Here is a 24,422-nt window from a genome sequence, read left to right as displayed (position 1 = left end):
TTAAAGTATACATCAAAGTAATTCCTTTGTCGATAAATATTGTATAAAACTAATTTATGACTTTATTATAGTGATCGACGGGTATATACCGGGTGCATTATCCACGTTGACCCATTGATAATGCACCTGTTAATTGAACGCGACTTTACACGTTGCATCAGATTATGCATTGTACGTTGTAAATGGGAAACGATTATACACGCGCGTTCGCCCAAGTCTTCTCTCACTCTCTCTCCCTCTGTTAGTAAAAACACGAAAGGCAAGTAAGCAATCCCGTTTATCCAGTAAGTAAATGACGATGATATTCAAGAGTCATCACTAGGTATAATCTTGTCCACACGATAATTTCCACAAGGTCACCACCGGAGCACGTAAAAGCCAAGAGCGACTGTCAATGGTTCTACGTCTGATTACGTTTGCGGGCGTTGCGTTTAAAGTCATAAAACTTTATTACGCTTGGTAAAGTTTCGATAAAACGTTCTTCGGAAATAGCCTTGATCTTCTTTCGTTATATATATATATATATATATATATATATATATACATACGAGAAGACTCAAATTACAAGCTGAACCAATCCTTCATTACACACATATCTATATACATACTGACCATGGGACAGTCGGAACACACATATTTAATCTGCCTACGGTCTAACACGTGCCTCAGTAATACCCTACAGGTGATATAAGATGACTAGAAAAAACGTCAATTTTTATACTAGACGAAGGTGGTTGACCCAATGTCAAGTGAATATGTATTTTCAGAATTGCTTAAATATTCAGATTAGGCATCGGATACTGGATGAGACAAAAGTGAGAATTTCGTGAGACGACGATACGTACTATTTAAACGAGTTTGGCTGCTCAGTGAGCAAACCAAGAGACATTAGCAGGTTGGGATTAGAAATCCTTGGCAATTTAATAGAGCGAATGACATTTTGTTTAGTTGTCAGTTACTTGAAAAAAAAAAAAAAAAATGACACACAGTATATTATATTTAAATAATAAAATTAAAGACAGTCAAGAAAAGTCTAATAAATTTCATAATTTATATAACGTAGACGGTATGCAGTAAAAATTACATATTAATCTCATTAGCATATAAAGAATGTATACAGTATTTACAAGAATTCTATTCCTATACCTATATCTACACATATGGTAATATGAATGTGGCAATATTCGATCTTGACTATAGGGTGATTGAAAACAAATTATACAGACTGTAAATACTAACTAATCATACAAGGTATTGTATCCAAGGTGTTACCTTCCGTTATGGAACCTCCGGCAGCTGCCGTATGTATACAAATAATACAGCCATATATGTACGTATGCATATACACGATAGTCGAATGGATTCTCAAGTCCTAAATTTGTATTCCGAGCAGAGCCTAGACGCACGTATAGCAGATCCCACTAAAGGTAACATACGCGACTTATGCAACGTAATAAAAAAGCGTGCTGCGCACCAGATGTCACAATAGCCAGTAACATAGGTACATTCGGTATGGATACCTATAAATATAGTAGCCAAACAACAAGAACAGGTATAGCAAAGTATACTACACTGTATTCAAGCATTGTAAAGATTAGACGATTAGGAGATAAACACAGCTAATGACTTCTCCGGTCCAGATAAGACTGTCTGGTACTGGTATCTTAGGGCTGGCTGGATCGGATCCGTACTAAAGAAAATTGCGGAGCAAACGAAAAAGAGTAATGGATAAATATATGCAGTCGCATGGCTTCCTAGGGAATGCAAAACTACAAGAAATAAAAATCGCTAGACGTCTGACACACTATTCAAACTATAGCTTCTCGTTCGACCTAGAAGAGACACCGGTACGTCCGCACGCATTCCGGCAGCGCCTTATAAATCACTGATTCCTATCTGGCTGAGGGCTCCTTAACTAAATGGATGCTACTGTCGATTTGAATTACTGCCCCTGCCTTAGTGAACACTGCTATACGCAGGCCGCTTCTCGAAACGGTTCAAAGTGCTATGTAAACTACCACCCACGTTTCTACATAGTCGAGACGTTTCCATAGGGATGCGTTACGGCAGTCCTTATTGCTCTTGAATAGGTTCAAATCGGGTTATGCGGTGTGAATTCAGAAGATAATATAAAGGGGTGTCGATCTGAGAACGGATAATGAAAAAAAGAAGAATATTTCAATACCACTTGGTATACGGAATAAATAATGGAAGATCGATGCTGGTGAAATTGGAGAATGCTCTTTTTTCCTTGGAGGTATAAAAGATTGCTCTTGGTTTAGCATACCTTTTTTTCATTCTCTCTTGTTCCCTTCGATTAAAAAAAAAATACCAACGGAACTCGCAAGGATCACCTTGTTGCACTTTGTCGGTTACGAATTGCCGAGCATTGGCTTTTGGTATCCGATACTTATTTCAGGAACGAGTCTGCCTGCTTTTTTCTTGTTAACGAAAGCAAGCATGTTGCGATTGAAAATACCTGACGGTGAGAATGAGAATGAGCAAAAAGCCAGAAGAGACTAGAGAGTACAAGGGCTTTGAGAATAGCACTATGCATCTCGTGCAGCCCACGCTGTCTCGCACCTGACTCATACGCCACGTAAGAGTACTTACGTATAAATTTGATTCCTGACAGTACCGACAGATCATCATGTTGGATGAAAATATTTTTTCTGAATTATTAATCATTAAAACTCAATTAAATTACCGAGTCCAATGTACGTGCACACAGAAATATGTGTGAATACAGAATAAAAATTAATCGTCGTAACAATTATGCAATCGCCGTCACATATGTATAGAGCAATAACAATTTCCTAGGCGAGGTAAAAGGGATTCAGAGAAAGGAAGTACTTCTAGAGATTCTCTCAGGGGGTGAATGCACGTTAGGTTGCGCAACTATCAATATATATTAAATCGATCGGGATATATCGATAGCCTTGTATAGGATCGGTCGGTATTGTTGGTATTCCACGGGAATCTTGATTCCCTCTGTTACCTAGGAATGTTCCCCAGGAAATATATATCATAGTACCCGCTATACGCGATACCTAATATTATTCCATACGTTTCGTAATATCATATAAGAAATCACGTGGGTGCGTACATTGCACAATTTGCATAGAAACATTTGATTACGATTATAAAGAACCACGTGAGAGCCAGTTAAACAAAAATAAAAATTAAACGAAAAGTATCTGTCCCCATATTTCTCACAGATTTATTCTTAATCTCGACGATGTCCCATATTTTGCAATTCATCCATAACAAATGCAATTCCTTTTCAAGCGACACACCATATACACGCCTTTTTCCCCATGTATCTGCACACATGCCCTACGCCCGTATAAATATACAGGCATTACTTAGAGCCTGCCATGAATCCGCGTAGAAGAAGGAGCAGTGGCTGGATGCATGATGCACGTATATACAGAGTGTATATACATATATATGATAAATACTGCATCTGCCCGAGACTCTGAATCATTCATTCGTCCCGTGGCACGTTGCATCCACGATTTTTACGCGAGGCTTTTGTTGTCCTGCATATTGTGTTTAATATTGTATCTGCACAATGTAACAGAAACTATGCGTGGGTCGTGGACAGACGGAGAGAGGGGTGAACGAGGAGGCGAAAGAAGAAGAAGAGAAAGGAAAACAGCGAGCGAGAGAGAGAGAGAGAACAAAGTTTAAGTCTCTCTTTTATCATTATTTAAAAGAATAAAACTCAGTGTTTCTTAACCTTAAGGGACATAACCTACGTAAGACGTGTAACGTTTATGGTGTTATTTTACATAGTAATATTGCGCACCCCTGTCCGAACCACGATCTTGCTCTCGTTCTTCTTCTTCTTCTTCTTCTTGTTCTCGGCGAGAAAACGTTCAGGAGTTGTCCCTTCCAGGTGTCATTGCGCTTCGGCTGATTTATGTCGCTTGGCAATGCTTGAAAAGTTCAGGAGCAGCCAACCTGTATACAGCATACATACGTCTGTACGGTCTGTCCTACGTACTGGTGGTTGGTAGCAATGCTCGGTGATAGGACGGTAGCGGATAGTGGTGGTAGAATCGGTAGAGCAGTAGTCTCTTCTCGTATACTTGGGAACGATCCTGGAGTCAGATAATCGACATTGGGGGGAGGACGTCCTTAGGGAACTGGCGGGAAAACGTCTGAACTTGATTTAAAGGTAGTTCCGCCTGGTGGAACTCTTTACTGTTCCATACGATATATGCACGTAGTATGTGTGTACATGTAGAACTTGGGACAGGGGATACTACGAAGAATAGGTTTAAGGAAAGTAAAAAAAGGATTGTAGGGTACCAAGGAAGAAATAGTGGAGTTGAGTGCACATGCCTTGGCTATGAAGCTCAGGGCACACGACCATGACTTTGTTTGTATATATATATATATGAGATAAGTATATAGTATCTAGGTAAAAGATGGTACCACACTATTGCCTAGCTTCGTGAGTCCAGAGGAGCGAAGTGCAATAGAGATAAAAGATCGAATGAGAATATTTTCTGCCTGTGACATTGATTTTGATTGCGCGTGATTAATTACGTAAGGTGCAGGTCGTTAAACTTGGATCGACGCAACGTTCCATCCTTAATCTTGTTCTTCCTCCTTCTCCACCTACACCTCCTCTTTCTCTTATTGTTCCTGTACTTCCTCTATCTTCTATCTTCTTCAGCCACCTCGTCCTTTTTATTCCTCCTGCATCTTGCCAAACGAATGGCTATTTGTACAGTGAGAAAGTGCCGATGCAACAAGGTCAAGACTCTTATTGCCAAGCAGAGCCTGAACGCTGCTGCGGCCTGAAAGCCGCAAGAGCTGAAACCGACGTTTCCGATCTCCTCGAACCCGACGAAGAAATTAATGAGTCCACTCGTCCGGAACATTGACCTGTTTTTTTATGGATCGGTAAATTGTGATATATCATACGTAAACAATCGGTCCGAATTGTGAATATAGTACAGCATCCAGTTTGGTCCCGGCTAGGAAATGGTGTACAGATTCGTTGTACCTGGGTACCAGGAACAAGACCGCAAGGGTTCATTGAGCGAAGCGAAGGTACGAGAACAGCAAGTAGTAAAGAAATTTTGTTTCTTGCAAAGGCGAAAGACGCATTTAAGGTGTTGGTTAATCGAGAACGAAAAACGAGGGATCGATGAAGTATAGGTAATGAGAAAAAAAGAGACGAGAGGAGTAAAAAGTACGAGGAAAAAAAAAATGTCGTGACAAATTTCGTTCGTTTCCGCAGAATTCATTGGCTTCCATCAACCGTGTACTTCGTAGTACTTCGCGGTACTTCGCGGTACTTCGCGGCAGGATGATAAACCCGCTTCTCTATGCTTCCATGCTTCGCTGGCATTCTTCGTGGCTCGGTTATAGACCCAAGAGGCCTTTACCTAGCCTAACGTAGAGAAGAGAATCCTACGGTAAGGCCCTTTCCTTCCATCTCTTTGCTTAGGGTCGACTTATGCGCAAACACAGTGACTAGCGAGAGAGAGAGAGAGAGAGAGAGAGAGGAAGAGGAAGGAACTGTCTCTGTGTGTACGTCTGAGAGATTATGCGCAAACACAGTGACTAGCGAGGCTCGGTTATAGACCCAAGAGGCCTTTACCTAGCCTAACGTAGAGAAGAGAATCCTACGGTAAGGCCCTTTCCTTCCATCTCTTTGCTTAGGGTCGACTTATGCGCAAACACAGTGACTAGCGAGAGAGAGAGAGAGAGAGAGAGAGAGGAAGAGGAAGGAACTGTCTCTGTGTGTACGTCTGAGAGAGCCAGACTGACGCACACACGGGCAGAGGAACAGCCGTTTACTGGGGGCCCGGAGCAGCCATTTTGTTATATAACTCGCACGCGAGGGTTTCTAGCGCTTGAGAAAGGGAAAGAAAGGAGGATAGGGAGAAACGGAAAAGGAGAACAAGAAAGAGAATGAGATACAAAAATACCATAGAACAATGCGGCATCGCTCCAATCCTATAAGGACTCTGTGGAATACTAAACGTAACCTCAACCCTTTAGTACCGTTGGCCATTGTGTCGTTCAGTGAAGAATCAAAAAAATCCGATAACCATTAAGAGTTTGAGGAATTATTATTTTTATTTTTCTCCATTTTACACCGATACTCTGTTAATATCGGCTTGGCAATTAATAACGTGTTTCAACGAATGGCAAGGTCTAGTTCTTTTTTTAAATCTAGAAACTTACAGTTGGTAGTCCACTCGAGGATCGGGGTCTAGAAACAAGATCGTTTTGCTAGTAGGTTATGGTGGTACGAGGTATTGGTAGAAAACTGGTCAGGTAAGTTCATGTAATTTCTAATGATTTCAAGGCGTATAGGTAAGTGCAATTAGACTGCACTTGAAAGTTCGATGTTGTCGTTTACGTATGTTATTTCCAATGCAGGTTAGAAATGATTAAGCATACCAACGTACTGGATCAGATATACATAGATTTCTAAGCAGTTTAAACAGATGGATTCCACGTTAATGATTCTGAAATTATACCGTAATTTACATCACGTATTCTCTTCATAGTCGCTCTAAGCTAATTTATATCGACGAGGTAGCCGCAGCCGTTGTAAGAAGAGGAATTCAGAAGAATCGTAAATTACTTAAAGACTGTCCAGGACTGTTACTCGAGGGACCCCCCAGACTCTTTAGAATTTCTTCAATGAAATAAATACCTTTATTCCCTACCCTTGCGGAACGTGTAGTCCTTTCGAACGGAATATACGCGCTAAGCATTGTTAACAATTTTTTATCAGCTATTCTCTCATTTACCATGAACACCTATAAGGCCATACAATCGCCGCATTGAATATACTCTGATAGCAGTAACATCGTGAGATTCCAGCGAAAGTCATTTTTTTCCCGACCCTTTTCGTTCCACGACAAAAAATTCGCCAGAGTGCGTTTAGACTATTATTATTGAATTTTTGAAATAGAAAATATATATATTTACGTACAGTTCACGTATTAATGAACGTTTTGTCTACGATTAAGGGCGAGTCCACACGTGATTTTTTTGCTGCAAGCAATTGCCCTTCGCCCCGAACACAACGAATCTACATACAGTAATGACTTCCTGTCGTAAACGGGAAAATAAAAGCAAAATGGCCGCTTTGAGCGCGGTTCGCTACGTCATGCAGAGTACTGTACGTATTATCTACCTACATGCATTCAGGAGCGTAGCAAGAAGTCAGCTACGTGTACATTGACGTATGATGAGTTACGTATTTTGCAGGGTAGGCAAATAGAAAAAGAAAAAAAAAAAAGAAAAGTTATTAGCAGAGCAATGGCGTTCGATTTTCATACTGCTCTCTCTGACGTATGTCTTGATCGCGGGGACCATCGTCCAAGGGTCCCAAAAAATATAACTGACAGTCATCGGTTATTGAGTCCCCATCGAGTCACGAATGAGTTCCATAATCTTCCCTCGAATTTTTTTTCCAAATTCAAAAATGCACAACGTGCCGTTCGCGCAATCGCGAGAAAAAGGGATATTCCAAGGATTCGGATTCCCCAATACGTAGATTTGTAACCACTCCTCGTGTCTTTGAACAGCGTTAGTAGTGGCATCAGACCCATCTCTCAGGTTCATGTATATTTAAACGACAGTGCTGCCACTCAAGGATCGCGGAGCCCGTCCCTCTCTTACGTGCCATTCATGTTCCTTGAAACTTTATAAGCTCAATGCCACGTGCGTCTTCCGCTACTTCGAGTACCTGGGGGTCTTAGAGATAAGGCCCATACGTATGAGCATTCGCACTTGAATCGCTCGAGTGTCGAACTGGCCCCTTTTTTCTCTGATTAACATAAAGTACCCTTAAAGTTGGTCGTGATATACATACGTTGGGTCTTATCAATATTCCACGAGGCAAACATTCCGCGAAGGATCGACGCCTTTGGGCTACAAGCTGTCAGGCCCTAAAAAAAGGGACATGTTCTCCGTCAAGTCGTGATCCTTTTATCAAAAGGGATTTAAAGATAAACGTAATTCCTCGCGTGCGTCAGTAAATGCAGGTACGAGGTAAAATGACCTAGGAGCTGTAAGACGATCGACCGCATATGGTAATTTCGAAATTACTCTGAAAAGTATTACGAAGAAACGCTTCTTACCTGTCAACTACTCAGAGTCGAAGCTACTCGTTATTATACTCTTGACGTAATTCGTAACTCGAACCTTTCCCACCCCCCTCCCCCTGTAATGGCAAAACAAAATTGACGCATGTACTCACAAATTATTACCCATAGGCATGTATGTGTATATACGTGAGATTCGCTATATGATTAGACGAATTGGTTTGAAAAAAAAAAAGAGAAAAAAAGGAAAAAATAAAGAATCAAGTCGTTCGCACGATCTGAGAATGGCTTCCAGACATCCCGCAAACTTCAATGCCAGAAAGTCGTTAACCTTAGGGATGCGCAACATATGGCGCACCCGTAAGAAGCCCATAGCCACTTTTCTCAGCGTTGCCGCGGCACACGTAGAGAAAGAGACAGAGAGAGAGAGAGAGAGAGAGAGAGAGAGAGAGAGAGAGAGAGAGAGAGAGAGCGCGCGAAGTGGAATAGCGGATGAAGAAAGAAGAAAAAGAAATGTGAAACGAAGTAAACGGAACGATGAAGGTAAAGAACGTGAAGTTGAAGTGCGGGAGAAAAGCGCGGGAATGTCCGCGACAAGTGACAAGTTCAAAAATAAAAGTATCACCAAAGAGTAATGGTAAGTGGGATAGGGTACATAGAAGAATGAAGAGTATTTACTTTAATTGGCTCCCCTCCATCCGTCTATGTTCACGCATATACATATACATATATAACGTGCCTTGGCACCAAACAATTTGGATAATTTTGTAAATTAGCCAGGTAGACCCAGCTGCCTCGAGCATTCGTCCATTTCTTATGAAGTTACGTAGGCTCTTACGTGCGTATTTATCTGGGCATTTTGACATGGCCAATCCATCTTTGCACTAGAGAAACATCGTGGCTGCCCATAATAAGGGAATTAAAAAAAAACAGGACAATAATTGAAATTGCCGTTGGTAATATGTTTTTTTTTGTAATGCTCCATTCATTCCAGGAAGATAGGCAGAATCTACCAGTCACTGTTAGGCCTATGCCTTGGGGAATAATAATAATAATAATAACAATGAAATAGCCAATTGCCATTAATGACACAAGGAAGTAGATATTAATTAGACCCTATTCTCATAAGTAATTTCCTATGGGGTTTTCCACTGATTTTCTTCATCCCCACTCAGAAGCAACGTTCCCCCGAAAACATTAATATCACAAATACAGCTCTCTTTGGCTGTGTTTTGCCATATCGTGCTTTATACGCCGCAGCGATGCTTTAAAGTATCTCTATGGCTACGCCATGGCAGAGGTGGCTATTAGAATGATTACACTGCCGGTACCCATAAAGTAATTATTATGGAGTTAAATTTACATATATTCATAGGATCCAAGGGAAGTGGTAGTTCATACGTCGTACATGACGAGTAGCTAGCCAGGTAGGTAAATCATAACAATATAGCTCTACTTTTGTAATACCCCATACAATATACGTATAATAATAACGTATCAGTTCAAGAATCTTCTTTAATATTATTTCTCGTTATCTCATCTCTTCACCATAGAATCACACGGATAGATCCCATGGAAAGTTTACACTTTTTTTTTATCATATAAATTTTAGATTACAGAAGTGAATTCGGTTTTGTTATCGGATTAGATAACTGGAAGCTTATGGTGGTCAGCACCATAGAGCTATATTTCTATGCACTGCGCTATCTCGGACCCATCTGGCTCGGCTGTGTTTATGCGTATAAAACGTAAGACGCGGCACGTACGATGGAAATGGCGGAGGCGGCTATATTGCGTTTGCGTGTACCCCTTCGCCGCAACTGCATATCTGCATTTATCACCAATTTTTCAAATCCCCCCATAGACTCCGTTTAACGCGAGAAAACGAGAGTGTCGGTACTCCTTATATACCTATATGTGTACATTACGCATATACGTGAACTTCAGCAATATATATGGCACATCAGACCATGGACCCATGGGTCTTATGGTTAGTCACGACGTGTTAGAAAACCATCAGTGCTATTGCAGGTCGTGTGAAAGTCATCGATTTACAGCTTCGCTTTTGAATAAAGTCTGACAGGTGGGATATAAAATTGAAAATGACTAGTGTTATGTAGTCTTGAGAAATTAGTATGGATAGACAGCGGTGGTCAAATAAAATGTGTTATATTTTATCATGGGCAGTTTGGATCAGATTTTGATATTCGATAGTAGCTTCTTATGGAGCTCTAGGCAAATATGCTATACTTTTTCTAGACGACGTACACTGGATTATATTGCGTTTACGTTTCCTTTTTATTGAGGAAAGTCACTTTGCGCCTAATGCGGCGCTTTATATACTACAGTTGCAAAAGTCGCCTCTGACGAATGCAAGGCCATGTAATTTTCACTCGCGCCTCACGAAATGCAACCGCGTTACGGCAATGGCTCGCGAGCCGCTAATTAGAGGACGTAATTATTAATTGCCACGGGGTAATAAGATTACACATTGGAGTTCGCATCCTGATCCCTCTAGAGTACTTTGGTTTCTGAATAAAATATATTTATACTCATAATATTTCATATATATAAACTGCATACACAGTCCTTATGCATTTTCACAGACCTTACGTAAGAAAATTGATTTTCCATCTACCTGCATACAAAAGTGATTTTTCGTATAGTCATATATATAGTATACATGAACGTATCTTAAAACTTGATGCGCAGTCTCTTAAAGGGAGGTATCTACAGTAATAAATGTCATCGTGAATTAACGAATCAGGATCGTCGCTTCGGGCGAATATGCACTCTGCACTCGTTCACTGCGAAGATAAGAGCGTTGCACCGGGTGTACAGGTACTTTCAAGAAAAATGCATTCTCCGTTCGGGGATGCACTAAAATATTTTATAAGAACATTGAACTCTGATGAATTCGTAGAAAAATGCCTTGACCAACTATACTTTGTTTCCACAACAGTCGCTGTTCCGATAGAAGTATTATCGATGCACTTATGTGCAGATGCACCGACAAAACTTTCCGAATAAAACGAGCTTCGTTAATGGTGCATGCTTTCTTATTTCTCTATTGAACTTAACGACCGGATACTCGTTCAGAAAAAAGTCCTATCTTCGTTTAGAGCAAAGAAGAGTAAAAATGAAAAAAAAAGACGAGATAAATAATATGCACTCGATGCACCGGTGCTTGGGTGAAGTGCAGGTCGAATATGCAGCTGCTACGAGTAATGCAATGGATACGTAAGAAAATGGTTTAGGACAGTAATGGAGAGTTCAGAATTTTTAAACGTTATCACTATACTACCAAACTATATTGCTATACTATCTACTACGCTATACCGTCTACACTACAAAGTGCATTTTCCTTGTACTTTACCCAACTGCATTATTGCAACCGCTCACGGTGATCAATGCACGGTTCACGTACCTGTAACAAGAGTGAGAATTCAAATTAATAAAAATCCTAAAAGAATTCCAAGACAATTATAAATTGCTCGTAAAGGATAACTGACGATGCAGCTTACGTCATTGAAACCATCAAAGTGCATTGACGAATCTACCACTGCACAGCCATCCCATATCCAACCGGTGCATATAACTCAATGCACAATGCATTTACCGGACATCCCATCGACTGAAAGAGTATTGTCAACACAGAGCGAAGCCGGCTACTCAACGTCGTATCATAGGAAATCTATACAGCCACGTTGCACATTAGCATGCGTACACAGATGCAATTGAAGATGCACCGCACGTGTATATCTTATAGAATCAGTAAATATTTTTCAAAACCTATTGCAAAAGCTCCACCATTTCTCCTGTAGTTTACATTGGGTCTAATCGAATTAATTGTCATTCTCCCTCGTGATACTACAGACACGTATGGCTATCCTATAGCCATATCGTACACAGTGCCATACACCAATATATGTGTAACTAGGCAAGGTCTTAAAATAGCCATGAAAAGTTAGCAGCAGTCACTTAAAAGCCAGTCGTAAAAGGGAAAAACTTTTTTTTAACCGCTGAGGATACTTTGCCTGCTAAAGTAACGTACTTTATGACTTGTTTACGGGACGTAATCGAGCCAGGGGGCGCGCTAGTAACGCGCTGGAAATGACGTAACGAAGATAGAGCCAATCGATGGGAGGCTGTTAAGAGACTCTCGTTATTGTCATTATTATTGTTGTTCGGACGGATCATTTTTCAAGAAGCAAGAGAAGCGAGGAGTCACTCGCTATCTCCGGAGTGTCTGTCTCGCGGGGCCCTGAACCTTTCACGCTAATGACACTCGGAGCCATTACTTGGTCCCACGTCAGATCGACGAAAGAGTTGACGCGTGTGACACGTGTACTTGTGGTGGCAACCGTATGCACTGGTACGACCGGTAGTAATGGGTAAAGAGATAGAAGCCATTAAACGATAAGAGTCGTGCCATTAATAAAACGTCATTTTCAATCGAATTTATAAGATCTATAATTTTCTGATAAATTTCTTATTTTTTACACCTTCGATATTCTGGATCGTGTAATCGATGGATTTAAAAAAATATATTGATGTAATTCGATACGACGGTATTTATGACACGATGATTGACGAGTTATTATGTAATACTATAAGAAACATCGTCACAGTGTATTGGCAGTGGGACGAGTTTTGTTATGTCAGCCTGTATTTTTTTTTCATCTGCCACGTTTTTTAAATCACTCAGAAGACGTGCTTCGATTTCTGTATGTATAACAGTCGAACGTACCGTAAAACAATCGCTCGTCATACGACAGACGCCGCGTTAAGCGTCATCGGACGATTCTTCCTGACTGGTTAAGATGGCGAAAAATTGCTGGTACGTGGACGCGCGTTGATAGGTTTTTCAGAAAAAAGATAGAAAATAAAATGATAAATAACGCACGGAGTTTTGGAGATTCATGATTTCTCAGGCATTAAATCGCGTGTCTAATCTGCATAAGATCCAGGTTGAACGTCCTGCAGTTGTCTTTGAGAACCGTTCTTTCGGCTTCGGTTCCACACGAACGAATTCCGGTTCGGTATCTCGAATTGGCCTAAGTCAATGAGTATTTTTTATAGGCTTTTTTTTTCGTCTTTACGTGTCACCTTTGATTTTTGTATTTTGCATATGAGTCTGTGTGACTTTTCGTTTACTCCTGACGACTTTGACGAATTTTTATAAATAATTTCTTATGAACCGATATATCATTAGATCCGATATATCATTAGATCTGTATAACAAGTATAGTACCTTGGTCATTTCTTCTTGATCGTTTCGGAAGACTGTTTTTTTCAAAGTGTGTTGCCAGTTATGCATCAATGGGTGTGACGACTGTCTACTAACAGGACTCTGTAACTGCATCTAATTTAACTAACAGCCTGTCGGGCCTTGGACTCCTACGCTACTAAAGGCACAATAAAAACAAATGCGAACAGTACCTAGTTAAAGAAGTTGCCGATTTTACTGTTTCAATTTTTCAGATACTTCTTGTAATTTTCTTACGAGTTTTCACTATTAAGGATAGCGGGCAGTTTTCTTTTTTGTTTAACGGGTCAAGGTAGCGTTTCGTTCACTGGGCAAGAAAATTCGTAATACCAGCTAAAATTTACATGTTTTACACATTCGCAACGCCCAGTAATAAAGCCAACTGGGCGTGCACGATGTTTAAGACTATAGAGTCTCGTATCCCATGTTAAGTTTCATACGCGTTAGGTTGGCTACACCATGGCCATCCTGCACTCGCTCCAACCCCCTAACCGGTAATTACCATTTGATACGGTAAGATTTAAGGTCATGGATCGACTCTCTCCTCCCGGCAAAAATGGCCAAAAATGTTGAACCGTAAAGAAAAAAACATATATATATATATTAAATGATAAGTGAAAACATAGTGTGCACGTTAAATCCGATTTCTCTCTTCTTACCATTCAAGAACAACCAGTTCCTTTATCCGTTAGAGAAATTATTATGAGTCGCCAATTTTCGCCGAGGACTAATTATCACTCGTAATCAGTAGCTGAAAGTGGTAGGAAAGTGGCACGAGGCTGCCAACTTGAAAGACTGACAATCGCTTTTAAGTAAATCGCTCTTTTGTTCCGTACACAATAATAACTACCATGACACCCGCATCCAATGTACAGACAAGGCACGTGACGCGACAAGCATATTAACCACAAGGTAAAAGTCCCTAAACAAACTCAGTTTAAAAACTTCTACTCAAAGTGCCGTCAACTTTATTTTGGTAAAATCGAAAATACAAGCACCGCTTGCAGGTAGGACGTCGAAATACCGGAGAGAAATCAGACGGTGAAGTAACTGTTTCTCCTGGTGTTTCTCTTGGTTTGCTTGGTAAAACGAAGCCATCGGGTCATTCCTCGTGCATTAGCTCGAGTGGCTTGTATGCGTAAGAGTCTCGTCCTTTTTAGCATTCGAACACGTTTATACAGTTAATTTTTAAGTGAAGTACACACAAGACGCGGTATTACGGGTTCCGTGGGTCTGTGGACCAGTCGGTAAAGGAAGCTGGCGACGGAGTAAAGGGAGAAAGAGAAAAAGAAAGGACGAGGAGCACCAAAAGAGATAAAAGAGAAGAAAAGTAAATGATGGAAGGAACCACAAGAGAGGAGGCTGCAGTGGACCGTTACGAACTGAGGTCACACGGACATCTGCATGGATGGTATTCCAGTCTGGATCCCATTCTCAACCGAAGAAACTGTTGACGCATTATTTTTTGTACGCACAAAAAGCGCGTCTCATGGTTCAAAGAACTTTTTGGGAATTACTTTTGACAGCTTGTACCAATACGGTAATACTTGTTGTTTATCTTCTCTGGGCTTGTAGGACAAGTCCAATAGGCTTGTACCGGATAGTGTCGCTGGATAGGAAGACTTGAGAATGAAAATAGTAGATGTTTTTTTAAGATAGTCTCACGCACGGCTACCGTGTAGATAATGTAGCTATGCGTGTAAGCAAGCATCGTGTATTTAAAAGACGAAAAATAGCCTCTACAAACTTGATGCTTTGGGGCCCCTTCGATTTTCATTTGGGGGCCAGAACTGCACGGCTGAGCGAAAACAGTTTATCATGGACGCACAGCGGAGTCTCTTGTTGAAATTAATAAGCGCCAAATAAAGGAAGCGACCAAGACAAATGGTGGCGCATTCTGCGTGGTTGAACACACAGTCCTATAGCCGGTGCGTGCTTATTTATTTTTTGCTACGTACTTTTTATTCCTATTTATTTTATTGTTACTCCAACAAATTCCGCCAGAGGCCACTACGTATCCCGATGATTAATCGGATCTTGAACACGTCACTTCCTATCGGGACTTTCTTTTATTCCAACATGATACACGTAATTTCCGGTTATACCATTAGATCCTACTTGCATCCGGATACGCGATACGCACCAATTACAATACAAATTGTACATTGTATTAAACATTACCGATATAGCTCCCGGGGTCATCGAACGCATCAAGTTATCGTACGTCTAACCCTAACCTAACCCAATTTGTTAAATTTCCCTTTCGTATATTCGGTCAGTGCATTCGTAACGTGAAATGCACGTAAAGCGTCAGCTTCGTACATTGTTATTTCGAAATCGTCTCTGTCGCAATCAGCTTAGTTAAAATCTCTGACTGATCCTTTTTAATTGCGATTCGTTGTTTGGTTTCGCGGCCGGTTTGACACATCGCCGACACACGTGTATCTCGTTTACACGTGAAAGCCTTTATTGGTCAATCTCGTTAAGTTGTATCAACATACTCACAAACGCTCGTAGATCTAATGGAGTTATATTGTACGCATATGGATACCGCGTGGACGTAGAAAGTCTTTATCGAATATCCCTATATCGTCTGTGTGTATATATATATATATATACATATATATTCATGGTTATAGCGATTAGGTGAGTTTTCAAGCTCCTGTAAGGATACTAGAATATCACGTTGTACAGTGTCTGTGATGACTTTCCTTTTTGAATTGGACAAGAAGCAGCTCGGTTAGCTTGTTTGATTTTACGGCGGATGCACGCATTACGGTACTTTTACTCGCCGAATAAAAGTCTTTAATGATCTCAGGGCATTTTGCTTAAATTCTACTTCCTCATATGGAATTCTCAGATGAACGATACCGGAGCGTCTACAATTCCCATAGTTATGTACGAGCGTTACGGTACAAATATTAACAGCATTGAGATTCTGAGATAACACATGTATTTCAATGCCTCTGATTAAATTTTTTTGTCCTCTTTAATATTCCACACGAAAGTTACAACCGTTCGATCCGCGTCATTAGATGTGTCAGTGACGTAGAATGATGTTCCAAGAAACTTTTCCGTTTCCAAATGAAAAAGATCATTAGCTTTATCTCCTCGGACTCGAGGCTATCGTTCAGGATTCTCTGAATATCTTTTAAATCTCTTCGCTTGGCTTATTCGAAGTGACCGTAGCCCGAGGTCCTTCGTCCTGACCTCACGAACCACTACTGACCATCATCATCTTCGTCATTATCATGATCATTATTATCAGCATTTAATCGTCTCTACGAATCGCGAAACCAACCTCTAATTACCTTTCGATAATATTACCGAAGGACGAGTCTAGCTGGTGTCCATGTATACCCGGAGATACAGACAGGATGTACGATAAAGAGAATAAATAGAAAAGGGAACAATGAAAAAAAAAAATAATAATATAATAGAAGTAATGCGTGTCAAGGAGGTCTGTGACATCGCAGGAGACACTTATTAATAATAGTAATAATGAAAAAGAAAAAAATTTGATAAAATAAAAAATGCATCGATAGAAGCGCATCGCTCGTACTCGCAACCGGCTCGAGATCCTTTATCGGACTGGATGCAACATAGCAATTATGCGTCACCTCACGTCCGTCGAAGGACACGGATTGACTCGAAGGAAAAATAGGGTTGACTGTGCGATTGCAAATTGCACCAAGTTCCACTCTAGACTCTACGGGATCCATGGAGATGCACTGTGTATAGCCGGTAGAGAGGCCCATTTCAGAGTCAAAGGTTCCGCGAGCGTAGGCAACCCCGAGGCAAAGGATAGGTTAGAATGATTGCATGGGATGCCTGGGAATTTACGGCGCCATAGAAATATCCTTTGGGATCTTTTTATTCTTTATCCCTTTCCCCATTTTTATATTCCTTTTCTTATCCTCTCACTCTCTTTCTTTTCTTGGCAATACAAGACGAAGTATCCTGGTCCTGCCTTTGGCTTGCGCCGTTGCGCTTTCGCACTGAGAAATCGCGCATGCGCAGAACATCACGTTCCAATGATTATCATTGAATCTGTATACTATGTAGACTCGAAGTTATCTATCTTTTTTTATTCTTCCGTCGCGGGCACTCTTTATCGGTTTGACACTGTCGCGCTTACCGCGTGGATTCGCAGATGGCGCTGTTATCGATTCCGCTAGGCCGTGTCGCTGGCTTTATGATGATTCTCTTATTGGTAAGGAGTAGCAACAGCACGGGCCGATTTTATCGTATGCTAGCGCGGTGGAAAACCTGTTACTCGTGAAGTGTTAATGCAACGCGTTCCTCATCTGTACGCACGATCGCTAATAAATTCTAGCGGACTTCGATAACTCTGAACTTCGTTTATTTCTCTTTCGCTTTCCTATGGATAATCTACGATTATCGTTGCGGCATTGCAATTCTGATATAGTCGTGCATTTATATTTTACTGTATTTCGATCTTGCAACGAGCTCTCTACGTCAATGCGAATTACCATCGTCCAGTTTATTTAATGCGATTAGGATTTGCAGGTTAGGAGGTGAAGTTTCCATTGCTGGATTCGCATTGGAATTTCGTGTAATTCTTAGTGCACGCATGTGTCTATGGATTATAGGTTCGTCGACCCTGCGAAAGATTAAATGCTTGACATTTTTTTCATCATTAATTTTCAAAACCGGATTCTCTTCTCACGCGTTATTTATACCGTGCATATTCTTATGGCGTTTCATGACCCAACAGAATTTCACGGTTAGTGATTATACGTACATGCCTACGCAATTTTTACATGCGATTTTTGTCAATCTTATAGATATCATATTTTTCTTTTTATTATAGATAATAATTTATTGTATCTGAGAACGTACGATGCTTTATCGTGTATGCCAATGAAATTATCTTGAAAGTCTATTAATTCGCATAATTTCACGATATCGTGCGGAAAACCACATTCGCATTGTACAAACGATAGAACACTTTTCCGTTGGAAAAGTGAAGAGAAAAATAGGTCAATTTTCTCTAGACATTTTTCTCATCTATTTTAAGGAAAAAAAAAAGACCATGAGAACCCTACCATATGACCGCCTACGTGCGAGACGTATCAACCCAACCGGCGGTATAAGTACTATTTAAAAAATATATTTTTTCGAAAAATTAAACGAGTTCCTAGAGGCCGCCAAACAACTTATCCCAACACTAATTGACTGTCTGGTATGGATGGCAACGAAAAATTGAAGAACATTTTTCAGCAAGTAGACAGACAGACACGCTCATGAAGATATCACTTTGTAAGTAGGTATAAATCGTACATACTGCCGGTCTTACATATGCATATAGCTACACACGTGCCGATTTCTACGTGGGCGACGAAGAGCCCCTCGAATACGTCTGACGGTTTGATTTGCATTAAAGATGCAATGAAGAAACGGCATCGTCGGAAATGGATAGTTATAGGTACTTAGTACATCGACGCAATGCATAAGTGCACACGTGTAAAAAATTATACAAGAATACAAGTAAAAATGACGTATAGCTTATTGTAATTGAAATAAATAAAATTGAAATAAGTGAAATTGAAATATAATAATGAATCGTATATACCTTAACGCTAATGCGGTGCAACAACGGAATTACTGGAGACTCTGTTTCTAAAGGGCGTTAAAGCCAATCGGTAGCCAAAGTAGGTGTGAAATATGCCACGTTGCCTTTTTTTTTAATTTATGGGGAAATCAACGAGACGTTCGTGGGAACTCGTTTGTATGTACATATATATTATTATGGTACTCCGGAACACCATAGAGCAGCAGAAGCAGGTTTTAAAGAAACACGCTCTCTTAATTCCACCTTCTTATTCATCTTTGCTTTGTCTTTTTCTTCTCCCTCTCTTTTCTTCTCTCCCGTTTCATTTGCTACTCTCCGTGACCAGGGAGTACTGTTACTTGGCCCAACTGACTGTTTCTCACCGGTTATGCTCTCTCGCCACACGATACCATAACCATAGCTACTATAACCAGCACTTACAAACACGAGGTTCAGTGCAATTCTCGAGTGCAACCAGAGTGCAAGTATCCGCTGCTCTTGACTGGGTCTCTTCAACAATCGAGTCAGAATGCATTATATTTTATCTCAGGGTGTTTATCGGGACAGCTTTCACCATACGACGTCGTCGGATGCACCATGGGATTCTACGAGAAGAAATTAAATTTGTATAGAATAATTATGCTCTTAATTTCATTTCCAGTAAATTTGTTTTTCAAATATATTTCGTTAGCGTTGGCTCATGGAGTTTTGAAAGCTGCAGGGAGATCCCGGGTAATTTGTATAATGAGAACAGTTGCGATGGACAGAATTCAAATGTAATCTTTATTCAAGTGCATAATGTAACGGTTATGTGCATTTATGCATGGGAGTATTCGCAACCAGTTGCCAACGTACGGCGCACAAAATATTGACTGTGCTCTTTCTATCTCTTGGAATTCTTGGATTTTTATTTGTCGAGGGTTATATGGACGTGTAATAATTGGTAGGTAAGGAGAGTCGTGGTGGTTCTCTTTAGCATATGGTAAATTGCAATTTGCAGGGAAACGCTAGAATGCAACGGAATCGTACGAAAAATTTTGCAGCAAAAACATACGAGAGAATATTGCACAGCGACGGCCGAGTGCATTTTTCTGTTCTTTGTACTGCAGCAAAATGGATTTTTATTGCATCCACATCCCATTAGCCGTAAAAGTACGGGCGAAGGTTACCTTTTGCGGCTCAAACACCTGTAACTGCTGCAAGCCTTTTCAATGAATATTGAAGAAAAAAATGCATCTTCGCTTCTAATATCATTCGTGACGTACAAGGAAAAGTGTAAAAAAGGGATTAAAAAAAAAAATAAAAAAAAATAAAAAGTAACAACTTCAATCTCAAAATGGAAATACTTAACACTGTGCTTGGCATTGTAGGTAATATTCGTGACTCGACCACAGGAAGTAAATCTTTTATAATTGCACATTTTTCTGGATGCATCTTGCTACTTAACCATGAATTGATGAGTATTGCAAATTTATGTTAATCGTATGCACGTAGGTAGGCAAGAAATTTTTCATCATTTCCCAAACAGGAATCGCGGTAAAATTTCCGAAAAGATTTTTCAAACTTTCCTCGCGAATCTGAGGACTCGAAAAAAAAATCTTTTTATCACCAGAATTAATTCCCATTTGCAGCACATATTACAGCGGATGCCGCGTGCACTTTACGCGGCATCAATTTCTCGGGGCTTTCCTTTCCAGCAAAGTTGCAACGTGCATTGCTTATCGCGCAAGATTGACAATTTTACAGCGGATGCAATTGCACCGATGTACCTGGTAGGGATCTGTCTGTACATATTCCATAGGTCTACCTATGCACTTCCGCGATTCCACAGAGAACGCATATAGTCACTGAATCTCTCCCTTTTTTTTCTCTCTACGCTGCAGAGAGAATCCCGCGTTGCACTTTCACCGAGTGCCGAGTATCCCTGGATGCACTCTACCAAAGCAACTGCACGTTCGTCCATAAAGGCGGATTCTAAATCGCGAGCAAAGCCATAACCTGCCTCAAGGCGCGTTTCATTTGCCACGACTGTACCTACTGACAAGAGGATGCACGCTTTTCGCAGAAGTAACCGTGGGTGTGCAACTATTGCAATTTGCAGTTGAGGCTTTCACCGAACCGATGCCCTCGGTTCTGACGCTGGACTGCGATACCTTAACGTGCCAGATACAATAGGTAGCCATAGAAAAAAATAATAAAATTCCATACAGTATAAGTTATCCGAGCTTTAAATATAATTGCTGAAGGTTTGCCATAAGAAATAATACACGGCATATAAATTAAATATGTTATTTTTATTATTCCGTAGTGTCGCTGTATGCAGTTCTGAGAAAGTGTGCTTAAAATTGATTCGATGTCGTGTGCATCGAAAGTGCATTTAAAACGGTAACCGAATTAAATATCGCATCGTAAATATATACGTGGGTAGATGGGTGCATAGCGCTCGTGCCAGAAGAAAAATGCGCATCTTTACACGGTGTATGCATTTCTATATGTATGTCGGATGCAGTTGCGATCAATTCTATGCTCGATATTCAATAACTCTAATTAACAGGGGGTCACCGTGTGCAGCATCGCGTGTAAAGAAAGCCTCGAGAGCGGCGAGTGCACTGAAAAATCCATCCCTCCGCATGATGGAGATGACTGTCCCGAGGCTGCGTCTTTGAATTACGAGCACCGCACACACGCCGGTAATTAGACCTCGATCATTTCCTGCGTACGCTACGATTGTAAGCGAATGCAGCGGGGCTGGGTGCAAGTGCACTTTTCTTCCTGCGAAATCACGAGACTGTCGTAAAATTGAAATTGGAGTCGTTCGCAGAAGGATGAGGAAATGAAAATTACCATAGGTTTGTACGAAGCCATCGAGGATAAATATTGAAAATATATCAACGTAATCGAGTAGTTAAATACATATATTATATTCCAAGAATCTTATAATATATATTTAGATGCAATTTCCAAGACTGTAACGTGTAACCTACATCCCCACTGCTCTCGATACCCACATATTGAGCCGTATGTTTTATCCCCTCTGGAATCCCGTTTCGAGATAAGAAAAAATGGTGCAGGCAGTCTGAGATAAAAAGTGCAAAGTAACGTTACGAAAACATGTTGGAAATCGTGTCTACCCTCGTCGAATGAATAGCCGTTTCATACGGGCTGCCAGTGCGCCAACTGACAGTGGGTGCAGGGTGCATTAATAGTGTGCAACGTGGCGTGCATTGGGCTTGCACCTGCTTTATTAACGCGGTCATATCTCAGGGCAGTAGACACTAGCTATGTCTCTTACAGCAAAGCTGAAAAAAAAAGAGAAAAAGCATGGGCGAAAAATGTTTGAAAAGGAAAATGATAAAAGATACCAAACACGTATATATGTAGCCTAAAAGAGAAAGGCAAATATATAGAGACAAAGCTAAAGAGAGAGTGAGAGAATATCTTCAACGGAATTGGTCCACAGTCACCATAATTCTGGCCATGGATGGGTCGTCTTGCTACGGGTCCATTGCGCCAGGAGTGGGACTCACCTATTCTGTGCAAGTCCCTGGGAAGGTGGCGGCCCTGTTCTAAACGGCCACGAGTAACGTAAATTGCTTTAGACACCTCGTGCCAAATACAGAACACCGAGTTTTACGTAATATAATGGCGCGCGCGGCGCGCTACGTACAGCATGATGGAATCCGCGTCTTACGAGTCTTCTTTGCTTATTTTGTATTCATCCGAACAACGGCTTAGTCGTATCTGGGAGAGTGTTGAGGGCGAATGATATTTTGAGTAAAATATGCAAATTCAGAAGGTATCTTTTCCATTTTTATGACAGACCATATGAGTGTTACTCAATATGCGTAACTGTTGAATAAAACGAAGAATATCAAGATCATTACTTTGTTGGATAATCCATGAAACGAGCTGTACATACGTGTAGCGTACCTTGCGGCCATTATCATGCTTGATGCCTGAATCCTCACTTCACATGTCAGATAAGGATCGTACATAGGAGTAATCTTGTGCGTCGATATGAATGGACCTTTACACTGTCAATAAACGATGCTGTAGCCTTATATAAGGTATAGAGAGCCTGAAATATTGTACGGAGCCTTTGTGTGGCATTATAAGAGAAACCAGTGTATATATTAGACAGTAAAAATATTATAATACTGAAATAATAAAGATTGTCTTTCAGTCTTTCGATCTTCCTGGTAGCAGAATTCTAGAGAGAATAGCCTAGGGGATAGATCAACTATTGTTGAGATCATGAAATCGAGATAGCATAGATTTATCTGGGAATATCTATCAAACACCTTTGACCTTCGAGGTCCATCTGACCATCGAAGATCTGTATGTATCTACCATAGTAACATATATGTATATACCTATATGTCTAGAGACTGTACGAGCTTCGATAGATGAGCTTAGGCAGGATTTGCGTCCAGAATTCTCAAAGCCGTTACGTTATTCGATTTGTCGTTGACTTATATGTATACGTAGTATGCATAGCTGACTTATATGTATATACTATATATATATATGGTATGTACAAAGTACAAAGAAAGACTAGAATCACGAGACTCATTTTCTCGTAGGATCGGTTGACCTAGCGTGAGAAGATCGCCATAAGATACATGGCTACCAACCACGCCTACAATACCTGTATATACAAGTCTGCGTAGCTGTGCGTGTCGCGTCGTAGATTGCGAAATATGCCTGATCTTACCGAGTCCATATGTCCATGAATAACCTTACAGAATAACAGGTACTAACCTCTATTATTCATCGCGTAATGCTGAAGATTTTCAATTTTCAAAATTCCACATAACCAACTCCATGCTTCGTGTTCACTACACACTGTAAGGCTTTCTGGATTAACGTCCCACGTAACGGATGCATTTAACACTTGTTAGTAGCACGTATGGATTCTTCACGTAATCGTAACGTCACTAGATCGTAAAACAATCAGCTTCTTGATAATGCAAACTGTCAGGATATTTCCTGCACGGCATAAGTGAAAGAGTCCCTCACGAGAATGAGAATTCAACAGCGCCGCGTAGCGGAATAATATCGCATCAATAAGACTGTCAGCGCTGTAGGCATCGGTTAGCTTATGTTTTTTTAAGGGGACCGCGGAGTGTCGGTGGTCGTCTTGAGTTTCTTATAACGAAAGTGGTTAATTATTCCGTATAAAAGTGTCACGTAAGTAACAATGTAGCTTGGTTAAATATGCGTGCATTGTGTTTGTACGAGAATTTAATATTGCGTTCTTTTAAATTACAATATATCACTTTCAGGTTACAACGAACTCCCCAGTCCTCTTTAGGTTAACTTTTCTACTCTGAGGACTTTTCTAAAGTGGATAAGTAATAGTCTAACTGATTCGATAGCAACCAGCCAATCCGTTGCGTGGCGTGAGAGATCCTCGTAATTTAAAGTTAAGTGACTAGTATCGTATAGTTCTTTGAAAGTGTTGTTAAAGCTATTTCGAACGATCGATAGA

General features: G+C 40.5%; 1 protein-coding gene and 1 long non-coding RNA gene across 5 annotated transcripts in view; both read right to left on the bottom strand.

Moving 5' to 3' along the window:
- Positions 1-24,422, bottom strand: part of LOC107270943 — an 81,048-nt gene that overhangs the window by 21,466 nt on the left and 35,160 nt on the right. The gene's annotated exons all lie outside the window — the stretch shown is intronic.
- On the bottom strand, positions 21,299-24,224 carry LOC107270944. Of its 2 annotated transcripts, none has more exons than XR_003060721.1 (5): positions 23,693-24,224; positions 22,851-23,009; positions 22,459-22,780; positions 21,776-22,230; positions 21,299-21,703 (listed from the first exon to the last, which is right to left on the bottom strand). It is a non-coding gene; the product is annotated as an uncharacterized LOC107270944 (long non-coding RNA). The 2 variants fall into 2 exon arrangements; XR_001538472.2 differs by having other exon boundaries at positions 21,301-21,703; positions 22,862-23,009.

This window comes from Cephus cinctus, unplaced genomic scaffold (assembly GCF_000341935.2).
Source record: "Cephus cinctus unplaced genomic scaffold, Ccin1 Ccin1_scaffold0857, whole genome shotgun sequence".
In the NCBI taxonomy this organism is placed as follows: domain Eukaryota; kingdom Metazoa; phylum Arthropoda; class Insecta; order Hymenoptera; family Cephidae; genus Cephus; species Cephus cinctus.
Note: the sequence above shows the minus strand (reverse complement) of the source record. Positions and strands in the feature narration are given on the sequence as shown.